This window comes from Danio rerio, chromosome 12 (genome assembly GCF_052040795.2).
Source record: "Danio rerio strain M-AB ecotype USA chromosome 12, GRCz13ab, whole genome shotgun sequence".
NCBI classification, from domain to species: domain Eukaryota; kingdom Metazoa; phylum Chordata; class Actinopteri; order Cypriniformes; family Danionidae; genus Danio; species Danio rerio.
The window spans coordinates 46,013,137-46,035,624 of NC_141032.1; the positions used below are offsets into that span (position 1 = coordinate 46,013,137).

The 22,488-nt window shown below is 36.0% G+C and overlaps 1 protein-coding gene across 33 annotated transcripts in view; it reads right to left on the reverse strand.

Annotated features, from left to right (window-relative positions):
• The window catches only part of LOC147834576 (uncharacterized), a 108,785-nt gene that overhangs the window by 51,695 nt on the left and 34,602 nt on the right, over nucleotides 1–22,488 (reverse strand). For 11 of the 33 annotated variants that reach the window (XR_015504628.1, XR_015504626.1, XR_015504630.1 and 8 more), the window contains exon 3: nucleotides 17,892–17,990. The exons of the other annotated variants lie outside the window; for them this stretch is intronic. The gene's annotated coding sequence lies outside the window, so the exon portion shown is untranslated. The remainder of the gene's footprint in view (nucleotides 1–17,891; nucleotides 17,991–22,488) is intronic. 33 annotated transcript variants of the gene reach the window in all.

Genomic DNA, 22,488 nt, shown 5'->3' on the forward strand with positions numbered 1-22,488 from the left:
AGAATGATATTTAGAACAACAAAGAGAATGATAGATAGAATAATAGACTACAATAGAACAACCGACAGAACAACAGACAGTACAATAGAACAACAGATGGAATACCATAGATTATGATATAACAGACAGAACAATTGATAAAACAACAGAGAATGATAAGTAAAATAACAGACAGAACAATAGAACGACAGACAGAACAACAAACATGAAATAACAGACAGTACAATTTATAAAACTACAAGGATGTGAAGTTTACGAGCCAGGAAGGCTCGTAGTGGGTTCTCAAAGGATATAAAAAAAAAATGAGAAAACCTCAAAATGATGGCACAACTCGCTGATATAACGTGTAAAGTGATGTTTTATTTACAGTGTACGAAAGTGAAACCCAAAACCCAGCAAAGTAGCAAAACAAACAAAAATAAAAGAACAAATAAACAACAAACAAAACGATATATGTACAATCACAATAAAAATATACAAGTCACAGATCGCTTACGGCACCACAGTAGCTCGCTCGCTCGCCAGGTGAACTGACCCCGAATTGTTGTTTGGGGCTGCCTTTTAAAGGTGAAGCCCCACCCCCTTAACACAGACCAACATACCCTAATTAAAAGGTAAGTATAAACATCAGTACATGTTCTCCAGTTTAGTATTTAAAAACCAATAAATAGCCCCTTTCACACAGTGATACCAGTAAATATCCAGATAATTTGCGGAACAACTTTACCGGTAAATTCAAAAAAGGGATGTTCACACAGGCGAGGATGTTGAGGAACTTTCCAGAAAAGAACGTTCACACATTCATTCCAAAGTACCGGTAAATTTTGACGTCATTAACCAGAAATGACCTCTAAACAGCTGCGCTTGTATTTGTAAACATTTGACTACATTACAAACTCTGTGGATGGATAAGTATTGTGAACAACTTCGATGAAAACATATAGAGAAACACTTTCGCATGTTGAGATGTACATAATATGTGTGTGTGATGGTACTCACTCCTTCACGGGCACACAGGACGGAAGCAGAGCTTGACGGTAAACGAACTACGGCTTAAAATAAGCATCTTACCGATAATTATTTAAAAAGTTGGCATTAAGACGGAACATATAAACGTTATCTGACGAACATCTAGCAGTAAATGTGTCAGGAAAAATATTCAAAGGCTTTTATTTTATAAACCGCATGGACATGAATGCGTCTGACTGTACTGATTGGCTAAAGTAGACGTCTCACGTCAGCACGTTCTAGACGTGCACGCGCTCTTTCCGGCAATCTTCATTCTCCATTCACACAGCACAGCATTCCAGCAAATAACCAGTAATGTTACAACTTCTCTTTCTGGAAAATTGCCAGAAAAAAAATTTACCAGTATTTTCAAAAAGGGCCTATTTACACATAGAGACCTTTCCGGAAAATTGCCAGTAATTTTCCGGAAAGGTCTGTATGTGTTAAAGGCGCTAATGATAGATAAAAAAACAGATAAAACAATAAAACAGCAGACAGAACAACAGATGGAATGACAGACAGAATGACAAAACAACAGACAGAACAACAAACAAAAATGACAGACAGATAACACTAGAGCAGACAGAATGACATAAAGAACATTAAAGAAAATGATAGATAAGATAACAAACAAAACAACTGAGCAACAGACACAATGACAGACAGTTCAATAGAACAACAGACAGTATAACTTACATTAAAATATAACACAGAACAATTGATAAAACAACAAAGGGAATGATACATTTAATAATAGACAGAACAACAGATGACAGAATAAGACAGAACAATAGACACTGATGTAAGCATCATGACCTTGCCTTTCATTGTGTTATTTTGATCATAACTGTTTAATTTGTATAATATTTTTTCCTGCCAACCCTTATCTAAAATGCTTAATTAAATAAATAAAACTATTTAATTTGTATAAAATGAGAACTGATGAGAAAGAAAAATCCATCCCAGATTAAAATGGAAAACCCCCTTCCTCTCACATGATAATGTTCCCTTTTTCCCCAAACAAAAAGACTGACATTTACCAAAAAGGGGGCAGAATGAAAACGCAGGGTTGTAGCATGCATTATATTGGCTATATCATTTTTTTTTTTTGGTTACCCCGTCCACCCCTTCCTGCAAACCCCTCTATTCACATTGCATTCCTGAAACATAACTTGCAGAAACTTTCTGCTTGCGTGGTGGATTTTCATTTTAGATGTTGCCAACTCAAGGGCATTTGGACCAATCGATATCTGTCTGTCTTCTGGCACACACAAAGTTGGCCATTAGAAGTGAGCTTCTTATAGCAGGCTCAGCCAATACCATTAGCCCTAGCCTCAGGGCAGTTCTATCCAAGAGACAGGCAAGGCACCTGCCCCCCCTCCCCTCCCCCACCATTAAGCGTCTCCCATGGGACGTCATTTGGACATATCGGGCAAAGAGCAGTTCTTTATTCTTTCCCTCTTCAACACCCAGACTCTACCAAAAATCAATAAATCTGTTCTTTGCTTATTTTCAGAACTTTGCTTCAATATAAGCAGGACTTACCTTCCAGCAACAAACTCACACGCCAGCAGGTCATTTTTTCCACCCTTTCTCTCTCTCACACACTCTCCCTCTCTCCCTCTCTCTTTCTTTTTGTTTTCTGTGATTCCCTCAAAGCCCCAATTTGAAAGCAAATAAACAGAGAAGCGTTTTGCTCTTCGTTTAGTTCTGCTGAGATTAAAAGGCTCCCCCTCTATGAGAATGGGATGCTCTCATCATCAGCAGCGCTTCTTGCTCCCATTCGAATCTGTGAAATTTAACAAGCGGGATCTTAACGATCTGCTTTCCCTGCGCGGGAGCGGTCAGATTCCAGCTCTCAATAGGTCAGCGAGGTGATAGAACAGGGGGATGAATTTAAACAAATCCGGTTCTCAAAACTCATCTCTGATTGACCCGGTCATGATACTCAATTTATATGGTTTGACCTGAACAGCATATGCTTGAGTTCAGAGCTATGACTGACAAACCATTCATTCACAATCATATACTTCAAAGCATCCTTCTATCTATCCATCCATCCATCAATCTATCTATTTATCTGTCCATCCACCTATTCTTCTGTCCACCTGCCCATCTAATTTTCAATCCATCCATCAATACTCCAATTCATTTATTTTTATTCCTTCATTCATCTCGCCGTTATTCCAATCCATTGTGTACCTTTTCATTTCATCTGTCTATCCACCCACCCATCCCATCCATCCATCAATATCCATCTATAAGCTATATTTTCCATTCACCTGTCCATCTTTTCTTCTACCCATCCATTCATACTTTAATCCACCTATCTTTTTATTTCTCCTTTCATCTATCCATTATTACAATCCATTGTCTATATTTTTTTCCATCCATCATTACATCTATCCATATCCATCTATCAGCTATTTTTTCCCATCTACCTGTCCATTTATATTTCTATCTATCCATATATCCATCCACCTATCTATTTACTCTTCCATCCGTCAATCTGTCTGTCCATTCATACCTCTATCTGTCCATCTACTCCATTTGTCATTTAATCAATTTAAAGTCCATCCATCCACCCATCCTTATCTATCTATCTATCTATCTATCTATCTATCTATCTATCTATCTATCTATCTATCTATCTATCTATCTATCTATCTATCTATCTATCTATCTATCTATCTATCTATCTATCTATCTATCTATCTATCTAACTGTTGTCTATTCTTTTATCCACCTGTAAATCTATTCTTCTATCCATCCATACTCCAATTAATCTTTTGGTTTAACCCACCATAAAGTCAGTCAGTTGTTTATCCATCCATCTATCCATAACTATCATCTATTTTCCATCCACCTGTCCTTCTATTATTCTATCCATCCATACTCCAATCACTTTATCTGTTTATACTTTCATCCATCCATTATTTTATTCCATTGTCATTCCATCCATCCCTCAACCCATCTGTCCATGCATATGTTGTCTATTCTTCCATCTACACGTCACTCTATTCTTTTATCCATCCATGCTCCAATCAGTCTGTTGGTTTAGCCATCCATTCATCCATCTATTCAATATTCTATTCAGTTGTCTATCCATTCATCCATCCATCCATATCTATCATCTACTTTTCCATCCAACTGTCCATCTATTATTCTATCCATCCATACTCCAATCACCTCATCTTTTTATACTTTCAACCATCCATTATTTCATTCCATTGTCATTCTATCCATCCCTCAACCCGTCTGTCCATCCATATCTATCTAAATGTTGTCTATTCTTCTATCCATCCATACTCCAATAAATCTTTTGACTTATCCATCCATTCATCCATCTACTCATTATTCCATTCAGTTGTCTATCCAGCTATCCATCCATCCATCTAATATTATATCTATCATCTATTTATTTTCATCCATTTGTAAAATCTTTTTTTCTATCCAACTATACACCAATCACTCTAATCACTACTCCAATCTGTTCATCCATCTATTATTCTGTTCCATTGTCTTTCCATCCATCCACCAACCTTTCTGTCCATACATATATATCCTTCCATCCACCTGTATATATATATATATATATATATATATATATATATATATATATAAATATATATATATATATATATATATATATATATATATATATATATATATATATATATATATATATATATATATATATATTCGTTTATCTATCCATTCATCCATCTATCAATTATTCTTTTCAGTTGTCTATCCATTCATCCATCCATTCATCTATCCATCCAATCGTATCTATCATCTACCGGTCCATCTATTATTATATTCATCCATACCGCAAACAATATCTGTTTATCCTTTCATCCATCCATTTCTCCATTCCATTGTTTTCCATCCATCCATCAGCCAATTAAGCAACAAAAATAATTAAGAAATATAAAATAACAATCTTTATTTAAAGTTATGTTGCCATTCATGCCAGAAATTGCACAAATGCAAAGTGATCCAATACAACACTTTGTATCTTAGACTAAAATAAACACAAATATACTTTTATTTTACAGCGTGAGTCTCAAGATGCCTTTAAAACAGTATTAGGGCATATATTACACCAGTCACACCCAATTTACAAGACCTACTGTCCCTTTAAATATTTCAATAACAGTCAAACACCTGCTCTGAAGTGATAATTAGCATCGGGTTCAAAGCCATCGCAGAACATTCACTTTCTCTGTCTACAAACACACATAAGAGGCCTGTTTCCATAAGTGACCTTCCCCAGTTACCCTCATTAAATCAAACACTCGTCCCACAGCCGGCTAAAACCGTGGCATCAGTGCTGAGGATTGTAAAGACAATGTTTTAAATGGTGGATTTCAGGGCAGGATTTCACTTTCCATAAATTACACAAACACCACAAGGGCCACGCAGAGCCGAATGGCACTAATCAAGCGTTCGGGTTCGAGCAAAAACACAGATTAGGTGGAACAGACTCAAAGTCCCAACCCAATCAGAAAGCACCAAGAGACTGGAAAAAAAAAACATGAAATCAAAACATAAGTAAACACTTTGTAAAAATATGGGGAAAAATGAGAATCGAAAGCAGAAAAAGCAGAAATGTGACAGTACGGCAAACAATAGATATATTCTCCCAAAGCCAGACAAAGACATCTGTCCCAGTGTGAGTTCAACATCAATCCCACAGCAGCTGCAAGAAGGATTTGGTGTCCATTATTGAGTGCCAGTGAAAAGCTATTTCATTTGATGCATGTGGGTATGACTTTGTAACTCATAAAGAAGAAAAATTACACTTACACTTTTTCTTTTTCCTCTACATTCGGGAATTACTGGGGCGAAAACTTTCGTTTCGCAGCGCACGAATGGCTATAACTCACAAAGTTTTTGTGTTGCTTTGTTTTTGTCCTGGTAGGGGTCAAGAGGTAAACGGACAGAGCATTTTCCTCATATAACATACAGCTTATGTTCTGTTACATTTTTATTAAAGGGAATGACATGTTTAAGAACACATGGTAGTTCAATAACATAGTTGAATTCCTAAAAAAAAATGTGACAATAATAAAATCGAGAGGAAAAAAGATTCTGAGATAAAAACACAGGCTCCTAAAATTATCACAAACAGAATTTGATTCACGTAATGATTGCTGTGCTAAATTTATGACATCCCTGTGCAAACATTAACAAGTCAAATTATATTAAATTGTTCATGAGTAAAAATCATAGGTAACTTTTAGTTAAAAAAAAAAACATTTAAAAAACAAAAGCAAATACAGGTATATGTAAACAGATGCAAAAAAGAAAAAAGAAAAGAAAGACATTTCCAGTGTACCTCAAACAAAAGCAGTTATAATTGTAGAAATGTAAATATTATTTGTATATTACATGTATATTACTGGATCCATCTAAAATCCAACTATCTTACTAGATATTTATTAAAATTAGCAACAAAATTATTACTTTGAAATGTAAACTGATGTCTCCTACTGACATATTACCACAATAAATACAAATAACTTCAAACATTTTTTTGCAAAGGGAAATACTAGTGTTATCAGTTTTGGAGACCCCTCTATGTATACATGTGAGTGACAATAATTAAGTTGCCATACATTAAAAGATTTTAAATGCACAACGTGTGGTCAAAGAACTGCTCCATGCAAAGCAAAGTTTTGTTCATTGAAGTCTAATATAAAATAAAAAAAAATAATATCAGTTATGACATGTTAGATCTCCTGTTTCCTGCTTTGAATCGCTCACAGGTAAACAAAGAGAGCATGTTCAAGAAAAAAAAACATGTCTCATAGTAACATGTCTTAGCTACCTCTTCACAAATATGTATTGTTTAATCTCCATGGTAAAAGTTCCCTGGTAAAGCACACGTCTGGCTATTTCTAATATTTTGTGGAAGCACATTTAATTTGAACTTTGATCATAAGTGACTGGAACCTGTACATACAATTATTTTATTGCACACTTTTCAGCTGATCAGTATCAAGAATTTTGATGGATGAAAGTAGGGATGGATGGATGGATGAAAGTAGGGATGAATGGATGGATAAAAGTAGGGATGAATGGATGGATGGATGGATGGATGGACGGATGTGAGTAAGGATGGATGGATGGATGGATGGATGGATGAATAAATGTCAGTAGGGATGAATGAATGGATGGATGGAAATAAGTGATGAATAGAAGTAGATAATGGATGAATGGAAGTAGGGATGGATAAATGGATAAAAAGTAGAAATGAATGGGTGGATGGATGGACTGATGTAAGGATGGATGGCTGGTAGAAGTAATGGATAGAAATAAGTGATGGATGGATGGAAGAATGGAAGTAGGGATGGATGGATGGATGGAATTAGGGATTGATGGATGTAACGAGAGATAGATGGATGGATGGAAGTAGGGATGGATGGATTAATAGCCGGATTGATGTAAGTAGGGATAGATGGATGCAAGTAGGGATGCATGGATTATGGCAACAGAGATAGATGGATGGATGGATGGAAGTAGGGATTGACGGAAATATGGATGGCTGGATGGATAGACAGAAGAAACTAGGGATGGATGGGTGGATGGATGGATGGATGGATGGATGAAAGGACACAAGTAGGGATGGATGGATGGATGGATGGATAAAAGGACACAAGTAGGGATGGATGGATGGATGGATGGATAGATTTATTATCTATCTTCCACAAATAAGTTTAGTAAAATCATTAGCAAAGAGGACTCATGAAGGTTATCTTTGCAGACACTGGGTCATCATGACTTTATCCCAGAAAAGCACTTGAAGATCTTATTAAAAGCGTCTTGAAATCATATCACTGCTGGATGACTGGCACTCGATGAAAGACTCCGAAATTCACAGAAATCAAACAGCAGCCACGTGGGTCTCATTCAGACTTTAATTGTTTTATTTAGATCTATAGATTTCTAACACTGTCTCCAGAGAACGCTTTTAATGAAATATCGAGTTCAAAGACTCATAGACCACACAGAGATGTGTGTGTGTGTGTGTGTGTGTGTGTGTGTGTGTGTGTGTGTGTGTGTGTGTGTGTGTGTGTGTGTGTGTGTGTGTGTGTGTGTGAATGGCAAAAGAGGATTGAGCACATCAAAGTCAACACAAATCTTCACATTGGAAAGCAGATTACAGCTGCTGAGATTAACAGAGGAGTAGAAACACAGCATCTGTTATAGACACCGACAACACTGAACATCAGGAGAACTGCAACTCGCAATTCAAGTCAATTGATGGATTTAAAGACAATCCAGTTTTCAGTGCCAACAGGAACACTGAACTCAGATCAGCAGAGCAAAGCTGATGCTGCATATCCATATCACTGAAGTTTATTTTCAGTCATTTGTGTTTTCCCAAATTGATGTTAGGATATTTTCTGTGAATGTACCACTAAGATGTCTGATTGATTGGCCAATAAAAGAGTATTACTAAAACAACAACAACATTGTGCACTGAATGCTGGGAAAAACGGAGCTGTAAACCACGGTGATTATGCAGGGTTGTTACACCTTTTCCAACTTTAAATTACAGCACTTTTCAAATGCTTTCAAGGTGCATTTGTATGCTTTTCCAGCACCTAATAATCACGGTTAATAACGATATACATGCTGTATGTACTTTTTCACATTTAAATCCATTGTGCTATTTTAAAAAACGAAAAACTGTTGAGCACTTTAGAGCATAGATTTATTGGGATAGTTAGTTATTCGATGAAGTATGCTTTTAAGTTTGGTCTCTTTCTACCTAAAGTTGATATCTTAAGAAATGATCTTACGGTCAGATTTTGTTTGGGTGTAGTCCCAAACTTTCATGACCAGTCGTTCATGATTTTTCATGTGCATTGCTATTTTTTTTTTGCTGTCATTGGATTGGCGTTTCAGGTTTAAAAATATGTCTATAAAAATCTGACTTAAAAAAATTAAGTTGTCTTAAATTTCAAACGTTCAATAATCAAGTTGAAAAATACAAATTAAAAACATTTCTAATAGGACATAATCAGTATTATTAACTTACAATTGTTAAATAATTCAATTTAACACAATTCAAATTCAGAATGTTTTGGCTTATTATTAGCTCCATAAATGCGTGCATGCGCTGAACATCTTGCACTGTAAACTGGTCGCACGACAACAATTTATGCACTCGCACAAATGCTCCCAAATATATTTTGAGGTCACATAGACAAAATTGTGTGCATATGCAATCAAAACAGTCACAATTTCAAGCTCTGCAAATTCAAGCAGGTTCAAGCACTTTGTTCAAAATCCAAGCACTTTTCTAACCTTGAAAACACTGTATTAAAAATCAAGCATTTTCCAGGATTTCCAGCGCCCGTAAGAACCCTGATAATAAATACTTACTCCCATGGCTATTTATTTCGAAGTTGATATTTAGCCGCACCTTATGGGTGTTTTGTAACATCTAGTTTTTTATGAGGAGAGTTGTTAACCCAACACTTAACACCCAATTTGAAGGACCCGGACACACACACACACACACTGTACACTACAAACTATTTATCTTACCCACACTGTAAAAAATCTTTAATTTTACTGTTTATTACCGGCTGGGGTGCCAAAAAAAAAAAAACATAAAATAACAGCCATTACAGAAATTTACCGTAAAAAAACGAACATTAAATTACAGAAATTTACCAAAAAATTAAATTTAAGGAAATTTCTGTAATTTAATGTCCATTATTTTACAGTATATTTCTGTAATTTAATGTCCATTATTTTACAGTATATTTCTGTAATTTAATGTCCATTATTTTACAGTATATTTCTGTAATTTAATGTCCATTATTTTACAGTATATTTCTGTAATTTAATGTCCATTATTTTACAGTATATTTCTGTAATTTAACGTCCATTCTTTTACAGTATATTTCTGTAATTTAACGTCCATTATTTTACAGTATATTTCTGTAATTTAATGTCCATTATTTTACAGTATATTTCTGTAATTTAATGTCCATTATTTTACAGTATATTTCTGTAATTTAATGTCCATTATTTTACAGTATATTTCTGTAATTTAATGTCCATTATGTTACAGTATATTTCTGTAATTTAATGTCCATTATTTTACAGTATATTTCTGTAATTTAACAGCCGTTATTTTGCGTTTTTTTTTTCCAACACCCCAGCTGCCGGAAATAAGCCGTAAAATTACGGATTTTTGGAAACCAATGCCAACGCAAAGAGAACATGCAAATTCCACACAGAAATGCCAACTGACACAGCCAAGGCTTGAACCAGCCACCTTCCTGTTGTAAGACAGTGCTAACCACTGAGCCACCATGCTGCCTTGCATAATAATAATAATATTTTTTTAAATAAAAATGTAATTAGTGTAGTGCAGTTAAAATAACCTTTTTCAGAGTGCTTTACATGAGTGCAGTATGAAAGAGAAAACAGCACACTTTAAATACGAATAAACAATAATGCAAAATAAAATGTATTATTAAAAGCAACCCATATCCAATATCCATATTTAAGAGTAAAAGCAAGCCCTATCCAAATACATTACTTTTTGGGGATTTAACAATTTCATGAACTTTTCGGTTTATGTTCTAGCTAAAGGTAAACAGGCTTTTATGATATGTTTTTGAAATGTTTCTCCAAATTTTGTATCTGTGCATATAAAAGGTGAGTGTAGGGAAAATGTAAAAAGACTCAAGAGAAAAGAAACTTGAGCACTAAATATTTTTGATTTAATCAAATAGTTGTTTTATTTAAGGGGCAAAAATCACAAACGAGTCAAAAATGACAGTGAAAAACTGATTAACGATTTTTCAAGGTTGTAAATAAAACAAAAACAGTTGATGACAATTATTTCATGCAGAAGAAAGTTTGTTTATGTTGCTTTTTCATATACAGTAATAATTCAAAATTCTTGACAGGAAAAAAATATCATGCAGACTAAAAAGTCCATCAAGAAGCAAACATTTAAGAATGAATTAATTAATATGGAATAAAGATACAGTAAAAGAGAAGTGAGGGACATAGATAGTCACAAAATAAATTCAGATCGCTTCTTATTGTTAGATTGTGAAATTAGCTCAAGTAAAGCATTTGCTGCACATTTAGTTTGTGTAGTAAATTTCCGTGACCACATTTTTATCAGGATAACTAAAAACTGATAAAACTGATCTGTAAAGTGTGAGTAAATATAATAGTTAAGTGTTAGTTATTAGCTTAAGCATGTTATTGGGACGTTATTCCAAAGTTGCAACTATTTCTCATTAACTAACAGTTAATAAATGAAGAATAGCTGCAACTTTAGAATAGCGTCCCAATAACATATATACACTATTAACAGACACTTAACAAGCCTTTATTAAGTTATTTACCAACCGCTTGTTCATGATCTATTACTAATTTATTAGGTATAGTAATAAATCATTAAAATACAGTTAAGAAGTCATTTACAATTTGTTAACTAACAGCTTGTAAGTTATCCATTGGCCATCTATAAGGCACAGTTAAAAATAATCAACATCAACTATTAACTTTTATTAAACAAGTCATTTATAACTTGTTAACTAACAGTTTATTAATGATCTGATAACTACTTATAACGGATAGTTATTCTAGTGTTACCCTATTATGTTTAGAAATGTGTTGAATAAAATCTTATCTTTGTTAAACAAAAATTGTGGGAAAAAAACAAACAGGAGGCTAATAAATCAGGAGGGCTAATAATTTTGACTTCAACTATAGATTTTTTTCACATTTCAGATGGTAATTCAGCATACAAAGTCAAATGAATTGACATTGTTGCTGCTGCTTGGAATTGACTTTAACACATTAGCTGAACCTTTAGTTTGTGTAGTAAACAGCACCGGTTACTAAACTCTTGCATTTGTGCAAACAAAAGACAAATCGAAAAGACGAGGGGCGAAAAGAGCAGTCAGGAGAAAAAAAGTGAGTATTCTCCTGGTGATTTCCGATAAAACCCTCAAAATGGCAAAACGCTGCAAAACATCACTTAAATGTAGGTATGTTCAGCATTTACCGGACTCTGATTTGCTTTGCTCTGAGATGCAGCAGGAGCGTTCGGCACCTCTGGGATGCGCATTTTCCGCTCAGTCTCATTTGACAACGTTTAGCGTTTGAGTGGGACGGTCGGCCTCTTGATCAAATATCGGACATTTGTGTTCTCCGGCAGAAAGAGCAGAGAAATTTGCTCTCACTCTGGCAGACGTGTGTATTTTGCGAAGGCTCGAGCCCCTCTGAAACTACTCTTAAAAGTAGTCAAGTTCGCCTCGTCGCTTTGGAGCAGGAGGGGGCCGAGAGATGGCAAATCCTCCACACAGGGGCCCTGAAAACATCAGGAGACTCGGAAACAGCATTTAGCACTTTACTGACCTTCGGTGCACTCTTTTTTTTCTGCCAAATGTCCTGACAGACCTACGATTTTTTTCCTAGCCATTTTCCAGTTCTCCTGAGAGGAAGGCCAATGATTGACCGCATTCGCATCTTATATTTAAAGGTTCTGATATGTGGCAGAAATTGTGCTTAACAGAGTCAAATTGGGGTATTTTTTGCAGGGTTAGACATTGAAGATGGTCCTCGGGAGAGAACAGCGTGTGAAGAGGAACTTCAAAATGTCTCATAAATCCACTTTTTTTTCAAGGCTGAGGAATAAGTCTATCTTATGAGTTTGTTTGGGGAGGAGGGAAACCTTTATCGCGATAAATGCAGGTCTATGTGGGACGATCGGATTATTAGTGATGATCTGACATGGGTTTTGTGGTCTAACTTTGGGGAATTGGTCTCCAAATGTGTTTGAGCATCACAGCTGAAGAAAAACACTTAACAATATTGATGAAAATTGTACCGATGACAATTTTAGACACTAGAGCAGAAGTGTTTGTCACTTGGGAAGCTAAAAATGAAATAAAATGACCTTAAATAAGACAAAATATAAACGTAAGACATTAAACAAGATCGGTCTTTGAAAAGAAAATACTGTAAAAGAAAGAATAAAGATTATAAAACTATTTAATGACTTTTTGTTCCATTAATAATAATTAAAGAGAAATGGTGGAAATCTGGGGGTGACACAGTGGCTCTGTTGTTCGCCTCACAGCAAAAAGCTCACTGGTTTAAGTCCCGGCTGGGGCAGTTGGCATTTCTGTGTGGAGTTATCATGTTCTACCCGTGTTTGTGTGTGTGTGTTTTCTCCAGGTGCACTGGTTTCCCCCACAGTCCAAAAACATGTGCTTTAGGTGAATTGGGTAAGCTAAAAAATGTATACATATACAGTACATACACTCACTGGCCACTTTATTAGGTACACCAATCCAACTGCTTTTTAATGCAAATTTCTAATTAGCCAATCACATGGCAGCAACTAAATGCATTTAGGCATGTAGACATGGTCAAGATGATCTGCTGCAGTTCAAACCGAGCATCAAATTTGGGAAGAAAAGTGATTTAAGTGACTTTGAATGTGGCATGGTTGTTGGTGCCAGACAGGCTGGTCTGAGTATTTCAGAAACTGCTGATCTACTGGGATTTTCATGCACAACCATCTCTAGAGTTTACAGAGAATGGTCCGAAAAACAGAAAATATCCAGTGAGCGGCAGTTCTGTGGGTGCAAATGCCTTGTTGATGACACAGGAGAATAGCCAAACTGGTTCCAGCTGATAGAAAGACAACAGTAACTCAAATAAGCACTCGTTACAACAGAGGTCTGCAGAAGGACCTCTCTGAACGCACAACACATCAAACCTTGAGGCAGATGAGCTGCAGCAGCAAAAGACCACACTAGGTGTTACTCCTGTCAGCTAAGAACAGGAAACAGAAGCTACAATTTGCACAGCCTCACCAAAATTGGACAATAGAAGATTGGAAAAACGTTGCCTGATCTGATGAGTCTCGATTTCTGCTGCAACATTCGTATGGTCAGGTCAGAATTTGTCATGAACAACATAAAAGCATGGATCCATCCTTCTTTGTATCACAGGTTCAGGTTGGTAGTGGTGGTGTAATGATTTGGGGGATATTTTCATGGCACACTTTGGGCCCATTAGTACCAATTGAGCATCATGTCAACGTCATAGTATTGTTGCTGACCACGTCCATCATTTTATGACCACGATGTACCCATGTTCTGATGGCTACTTCCAACAGGATAATGCACCAATCATCTCAGACTGGTTTCCTGAACATGACAATGAGTTCACTGTACTGAAATGGCCTCCACAGTCACCAGAACTCAATCCAATAGAGCACCTTTGGTATGTGATTGAATGGGATTAGGGCAGTTCTGAAGGCAAAAGGGGGTCCAACACGATACTAATAAGCTGTACCTAATAAAGTGGCCAGTGAGTGAGTCAGTGTGTGTATGTGTGTGTTTTTACTAATCTTTTAAATATGTTTATATATTGTCTTTAAATAAAGTAAAACACTTTTATTTAATTAATTTATTGCCACTTCTACTTACTATAAAAAAACAGTTTATGGTAAATAAAGCAATAATTGTGAAGCGGTGACAGTGGATAGACAGTCCCCTCATAGCAAGAAAGTCGCTGGTTCAAGCCTTAGCTGGGTCAGTTGGGTGTTCACGTGGGTTTCCTCTGGTTGCTCCGGTTTCCCCAACAGTCCAAATACATGTGGTACAGGTGAATTGGGTAAGCTAAACTGACTGTAGTGTATAGCCCCTTTCACACAGTGATACCGGTTAATATCTGGAAAATTTCTTTATATGAAGATTAAAGCGATATGTATCGACACGCGGTCATGCGCGTGCACGATGCGAGTGCATCGGTTGAGCAGCAGAGGATGAATGAAATTTTGGAAGCAAATCGAGATGCATCGGTTTTTGCGAGATGCATCGGTTTTTCCGAGATACAGCTTATATTTTTAATATAGAATGTATTTTTTATTTATTAACAAGTGTTGTCAACCTGTTTTTGGCGCATAATTTAATCGACCTACATAAAGTAAGCCTTAGCAACGGACTTGCGGATGTGTACACTTACACTACAACTCAGTGTATCAGGTGTGCGGATGAAGCTAGTGGTGCGCCCTCAGAAAGCGCGAGAAGCAAAACAAACATTTTACTCCCCACTGAGTTTTAAATCTAAAGTATGGCAACATTTAAGGATGGACGACATGACAGGACAGATGCAATTTGCAAAATCTGCCGCGCATCTGTAAAATACGCGGGCAGTACGACTAATCTGAAATCTCACTTGAAGCGGCGCCACGGTGTTGTTGTGAAAGCATCTTCCAGTGTTCCTGCATCCCCGGCTTCCTGCTTCAACTGTAGCTACCAGCTCCAAAAGTGGTGAGAAAAGCATTGCAAGTTTTTTTCCATGCGCAACAGTTTTGTGCGCTCGACGCCAATAACGGATGTTACTGCATTGTTCATCTGCAAAGATATTCAGCCTAGTGTCACGGAGAACGAAGGTTTTAAACACATCCTCCTGTTAATTTTTATTTAATTATAATAATAATAATAATAATATTAATAATAATAATGATAAAAATAATGGGTGTCACGGTGGCACAGTGGGTAATTTGACCACCTCACAGCAAGAAGATTGCTGGTTTGTTATATTTTTATTAGCCTGTTGTTTACAGTGACAGTGATGTTTGAAAGCAGCATAACACTGCTAGTTCACGACCTTAAGTTTTGAATAATCAGTGGCAAAATATATCTTTGTAAAACTTGTTTTCACAGTTGAAAAGTTAAATCACAATTCTTGTTGTGCAATGCTAAACCTTTATGTTGAAAGAGTGCAAAAATATATATTGCACTTATACATTCTGTTTATCTTGAAAATACTTAAATAATATGTGCTATAGGTTCTAAAATGGCCCTCTACTGTAAACTGACACTCTGGCTCTGAGAGAAAAGCCAGTTTGTAAAAAAAGTCTTGGTTTTGCTTGGTTAATAAATAATCAAACTCATTCAATGGCACAGCATCCTCTTTCACATCATCTCATAAACTTGATCTAATTAGTTAGCGCTGAATTATCACGTTGTATCGTGATATGGGTGTGAATCGTATCGTGTTGCATCGCAATATGTCACAAATGTATCGCTAATATATCGGATCGTATTCTTTGTATCGAGATGCGTATCGGATCGGCATTATAGCTTAGATGCCCAACCCTATTGTAAACATTTGACTGAATTACAAACTCTGTGGATGATCAATATTGTGAACAACTTTCGCAGGATCACTTTCGCATGTCGAGATGTTCATAATATGTGCGTGTTCAGGCGCTCACAGGCTGTTTCACAGGCACACGCAAAGCTTGAAGGTAAACAAACAACGGCTTATCATAAGCATCTCATCGATAATTATTCACACAGTTGGCATTAAGAAGAACATATAAATGTGATCTGACTAACTTCTAGCAGCTAAATGCGTCTGGAAAAATATTCAAAGGCTTTTATTCTCATAAACCGCGCGGACGTGAATGCGTCTGACTGTTGTGATTGGCTAAAGCAGACGTCTCACGTCAGCACGTTCTAGACGTGCACGCGCTTATTACGGCAGTCTTCCTTCTGCGTTCACACAGCGCAGCATTCTGGCAAATTGCCGGTAATGTTACAACTTCTCTTTCCGGAAAATAGCCAGAACGAATTTACCGGTATTTTCAAAAAGGACCTGTTCACACATACAACCTTTCCGGATAATTGCCGGCAATTTTCCGGAAAGGTCTGTATGTGTGAAAGGGGCTCATGTGTGTAAATAAGTGTGTATGGATGTTTCCCAGTGACAGGTTGCAGCTGGAAGGGCATTGTTTGCGTAAAATTGGATAAGTTGGAGGTTCATTCTGCAGTGGCGACCCCTGGTTAATAAAGGGACTAAGCCGAAAAGACAATGAATGAATGAATAAAACATTAATAAATAAATAATATGCATATGTATGGAATGCGTAGACTTATTATCAAAATTCTAAAAGTGTTGAGAGTGTGAACAAGTCATAACACAAATAAGCAAGAGACGCAAACTTGGTCTGGTGATCTATTTACATATTTACTGTAAGGCTAATCCTGAATTTACTAGTTATCTGAATAACGTCTGTTTAAATCATCACTGTGACACTGTAACTAACTGTTATATCATTTAAATCATTACATCAAAGACCTACAGCCAGAAAGACCTTTAAATCCTATTAACAGCACTACAACACGTGGTTGTTTATGGAAATCCAGTTTGCAGCAGTATCCCGGGCTGCCGCTCGCTGTTGTGCTTCTTTAATGGATGTATATCTGAGTGCGCTTGTTCCCTGGAGAGCCGACACAGTACACATCCACTTATCAGGACTATTACTGAGGACACAGCAGCGTTTAACTCCTTATCTCTGTCACACTCATCTTCAATCACCTTCAGCGGCGCTTCCGTCTTTCTGCGCTTTATATCCTGGGTCAAACGGCCCATGTTTGGGCTCTAGCAGAGTTACGATCCTTGACCTATTCTAGATCTACACATATGCACACACACTAGGCACAGGCTGACATAAGATCCTGATGGTATGATAACCTTGGATCACTGATCTAAGTTATGACAACTTTTTCCCCATTGAACACAATATATAATATTTAAAGACACATATTTAATATTTTGGAGCAGTAAACATGTCAGGCTGAATTATTAAAATAAATCTGCCGTCTTCATTAGTTTCAAAAACACTTTCTTTACAACTTACAAATAGCAAATTTGCAACATAGGTTCATTCTGAAAACGTAGCCCTATATATATTTCTGGAGATCGCGAATTATGTAGCCAGAGGTACGTATGGCTGCATTTCGGTTTTAAAACGAATGCTACGGGGCGGTATGATGCTGTTCTGTTTCGTGCTGACCACCTACCTCTGTATGGATGGCTTTTCTGCTGTTACCAGTTTGTCCAGTGCAGGGGTGTCAAATGTACTGCCTGCAAATGGGTTTAATCAGGTCTGCAAGATGATTCTGTAAAGTATAAAAATGATCTGCAATTTTTCAATAACAGAAGCTGCTGTTTCAATTGTGCCTATTGGATGGCGCAATTGCAAACAGTTAATTTCATCTGATCCAGAAGCTTAAATCAGCATCAGTTTGACAGCCTTCTCAAAGAGAAATGCTACATCTATGCCCTGCCATACCACACTGAGGTGTTCTCACAAAGAAACGTAACAATTTCTCGTTTTGTCAGTTTAGTTTAGTCGTACAAAAATGTATGATGTGAAAAAAGGAGGCGTGGGATGAAACCACACCCCTAAACCCAACCATCGTTGGAGGATAAGCAAATCATACAAAATTGTATGAATGAGATAATATGAAATAGCCACTAAATCAAAAAGTTACAAATTTCTGTAAGACCGTGTTGCCCTCACACTAGAGCTTTACGTTTATCCTATTAAAACAAAGAAAACAATATATATATATATATATATATATATATATATATATATATATATATATATATACATACAACAGTTCTGTCTGGTTCTTAAATCTGATTCGTTGATAACTGTGCAATATTCTGCAATATCAGAACTCCTACAGCCTCTTTACCCTTTGTGTATTACTCCACCCATATTCAGCCAGCAAAAAGCAGAAACTACAGATCTAAAGTTTAAAAGATGCTTGCTCAGCTGTTTAACTGTCAGCTCATGATTTGAATCCTGAAGAAATTAGTTCCTCATACAAAAGGGTTTTTGAGACTCTCCATGTTTGATTTTGTTTTTATATACACAATTATGCCATCAAACTGTTGTATAAACGCAATATCACACTCGTAGCTGTGCGATATGGCTGTATATCGGCACTGGTGGGGGCACTAAGGCTCCCACCAGTGCCGATAAACAGCCATATCGCACTGCTACTTGTGTGATATTGCTCATATATATATATATATATATATATATATATATATATATATATATATATATATATATATATATATATATATATATAAATACCATGATTTTACTGGTCGGGCCCATTTGGGAATAGATTTTCCTGGGGTAAGATCTAAAAATGTGGTAAGAAAAAAGCAACCTGATCTCACGAGAAAACGTAAGTATTTTACGTTTTGGCAGTTTAGTGGCTAATTCGTACAAATTCGTACGAGTTCAGTCGTGAGAAAATGTACGATTTTAAAAAGGAGGCGTGGCACCTAACCGGACCCCTAAACCCAACCGTCATTGGGGAATACGCAAATTGTACTAAAATGTACAAATTAGATCGTACGAATTTCTACGAATAAGCCACTAATTGAAAAAGTTATGAATTGACGTGAGATTGTGTTGGAAAAAAGGCGAGTGTTTTTTCTTTTTCTGGATTGCTTTTGAAAACACTGTCAATTGGGATTAGGGAAGTGAGCGGCTGCAGGTCAACCTGTGCTTTTGAAAACACTATTGGTTGTGTTTAGGGAAGGAGGAGGGTGGGTCAGTCGATCGGTCAGTCAGTCAGGGATGCATATTTGGATATCTTTCTTTTCTTTGGATATAATGCCACTACACTTTTCATTTCTTTAGCATGCTTGGATGTTGATGTTTAAGAGATTTGTTTTTCAAATGTTTACGAAGCGTTGACTGACCAGTAACATTTGATGTGTAGAGTTCTTTTCTGCTGGAGATACTGTTCTGCATAACCATAAATAACTTAATAAAATTGTAAAAAACTAAAAAAAAAAAACTGACATCTACTGTATGTAATATCATATGTTATGGTGAAGCAGAAACTTAAGCCGTTTTAAACCTTGACTTTTCCAAACAGTGGTGAACCTAATAAAAACTATTATTGTACCATGTCCAACACACACAAACAGGTTTTTTTTGTGAGTTGTGGGGACATTCCTTAGGCTTACATTGTTTTTATACTATACAAAATAGAGCTGGGTGGTTAATTGAATTAAAATCACTAATATGATTCAATTAAACTGCAATTCTCATCCACGTCTTCTCCAGAAAGCAGAGTGTGATTTGTTCTAAAGTTTAGTTTTAAGATGAGTTTGGGATTTGGGGTATTATAGATGTTATTAAAGATGTTATTATACAGGGTTTCTGCAGGCTTTGCTAAGTCAAATTTAAGACTTAAGACCTTTTTAAGACCATTACGGATGAAATTTCAGACATTTATTGAGCTAAACAGTAAGCAATTTTACTTGCCCCATTAAAGAAAACCTCAAATTACTTAAATAGTACTTAATGTGTCAAAAAGTAAACCATACATACTTTTCTTTGACAAGCTTTAAAAACTATAATAACCTAAATGTACAACAGTCTTTCAGTCAGTGTTCGGTCAGTTTTCTTACCACATACGGTCTACAAATATATGGAGAACTTAGAGATATTGTTAATTTACATAGAGTTTTGTTAAAAGTTTTATTAAGATGTATTGTTGGTGACTCTGTATAACTGTGTTGGCCTGATTGGGACGCTTTACATAAACAATGGAAGATTAAAACCCATTTAAAATGATTTGAGATCTACAATTCAATATTTCAGTGAATTTACAGGGTTCATACACATTTTTACTACTAAAATTTCCAAGACTTTCAAATCCATTTTCATCACCAAATGTTTCATGCAATGTCTACATTGGCATGATAAAGGAAAAATGATGCATGTTCAAATTTATTACAGCATATCGTAAAAACACGCAACAATCTATTCAATTTAAATTTATATTTATATCTGCGTAAAATTTATTTAGATAATGCTTACACCACACTAATAATGTGTGAGAACGTGATTGGCCAAGGACAGACAAGAAGAAAAGACAACTAACTTATTGACCTAAAATGCGGAAGTGCGCTTGTTTTCGCGCTTGTTTTAGAACTTCGGATTCAGTCGCCTATGGGAGAAATGACTAGAAAACAGTCAAACTACTTGCTCTACAAACAAATGTTTGCATGACTATACAGACCAAGTAGAATAATGTAATAAGAAAATATTAGTTTGCAACATCAAGCAGCGTAAAGAGCTGTTTTTATTGTCTAAAAATGAATGGAAGTGAATGAGACCGGAAGTCTCGAAGCCAAAAAAATGGCCGGAAGCCAAAAAAATTAAAATGGCTGCGTCCGCTTATAAGCGGAGAATGAAGTGAAAATTCAAGTATACAGATATCTGTTTTCCATAACTGTTCCAAAACATTGTGTTTTTTGCTGTTTTCCCAAAACTTTTTCAGGCCTGAAAAATGCCATGTCAAAATTCCATGACTTTTCCAGGTTTTCCATGACTGTATGAACCCTGAATTTAAGACTTTTTAAGGCCTTAAATTTAGTTTTTGAAATTTAAGACATTTTAAGACCCCACGCATACCTTGTTAAATGTTGTAATTTTATGTGTAGCATTTACTACAGCAGTAGTTCATTGAGAAGCGACACAAACAGCTGTCATTATCACACAACCAATATCTTAATGTCATTATCGACTAACTACACCGATTTTGAATAACTTTTCCGTGTATTTCAACTCTGTATAGTAAACTCCGCTCCATCTAAATGCACATGCTGAAGGTTTACTAGAATCAGTTTTACTGTCAAAATTTGCATGCAAATCGCCTTGATTAAACCAATACAATATCCCTTTTTAATATATGTTATGGAAAAAATTTATTCTGTATGATTTATAAGCTTTTTGAGAAATAAGGACATCAGCAAAGTCCTTAAAATTCACCATCTACAATAATACCTGTGTAATACCCATGCCATTATACACATTTGTGTCCTGATATATCACAAACACTAACACACTCACAAGAATGGTGTCTATTGGATTCTCTCTCAGAAAGCGGAGCTGTTAGGATTATGTCTGTAATTATTTCTAATCTCTGTGGCTCCTGTGATGGGATAATCCCACATTAGGAGGCCACCTTTAAGAGCATTTCACACCATTTTTTTTCTTAGGCCGTGTTTAGATTAAACAGAGCTGTGCGGCTCCACTTCCGGTGTCATTGCACAGGCGTCCATTTGTCAGCCACATCATTGATTATCAATATTTCATTACAGCGCACAGATATTAGCCTGACCTCCTCTGAACCATCCAACACTTTTTCCAGGGTCAAAAGAGATGAGAGCACAAATACACACACATTTTTGTCTTATAATAGGCTCTATCAAAATCTGAAGTAATAAAAGTGGTCTCGTTCTTGTGGTTGAAGCAATGGAAACACATGGAAATTTTATGAAACTCCTTTAAAAAAAAACTGATGGAATTTTTACTTACACCAAATAACACAAGGGAAACCTGTTTGGATACAGTCAGATTCATTTGTCAATTATGCTTTTTAACACTAAAGGGGCAGAAAGTATGCTTTTTGTCGTTTACTACAGCAATTTAAAGCAAAATCTATCATTATATGCATGAATTTAAATATACAATCATCTAAAATCTAAACTATAAACATTTGTTTTTGCACACATTTTTGAGTCAAACTTAAAGATCTAAAACTTTTTCTACATACACAAAAGGCCTATTTC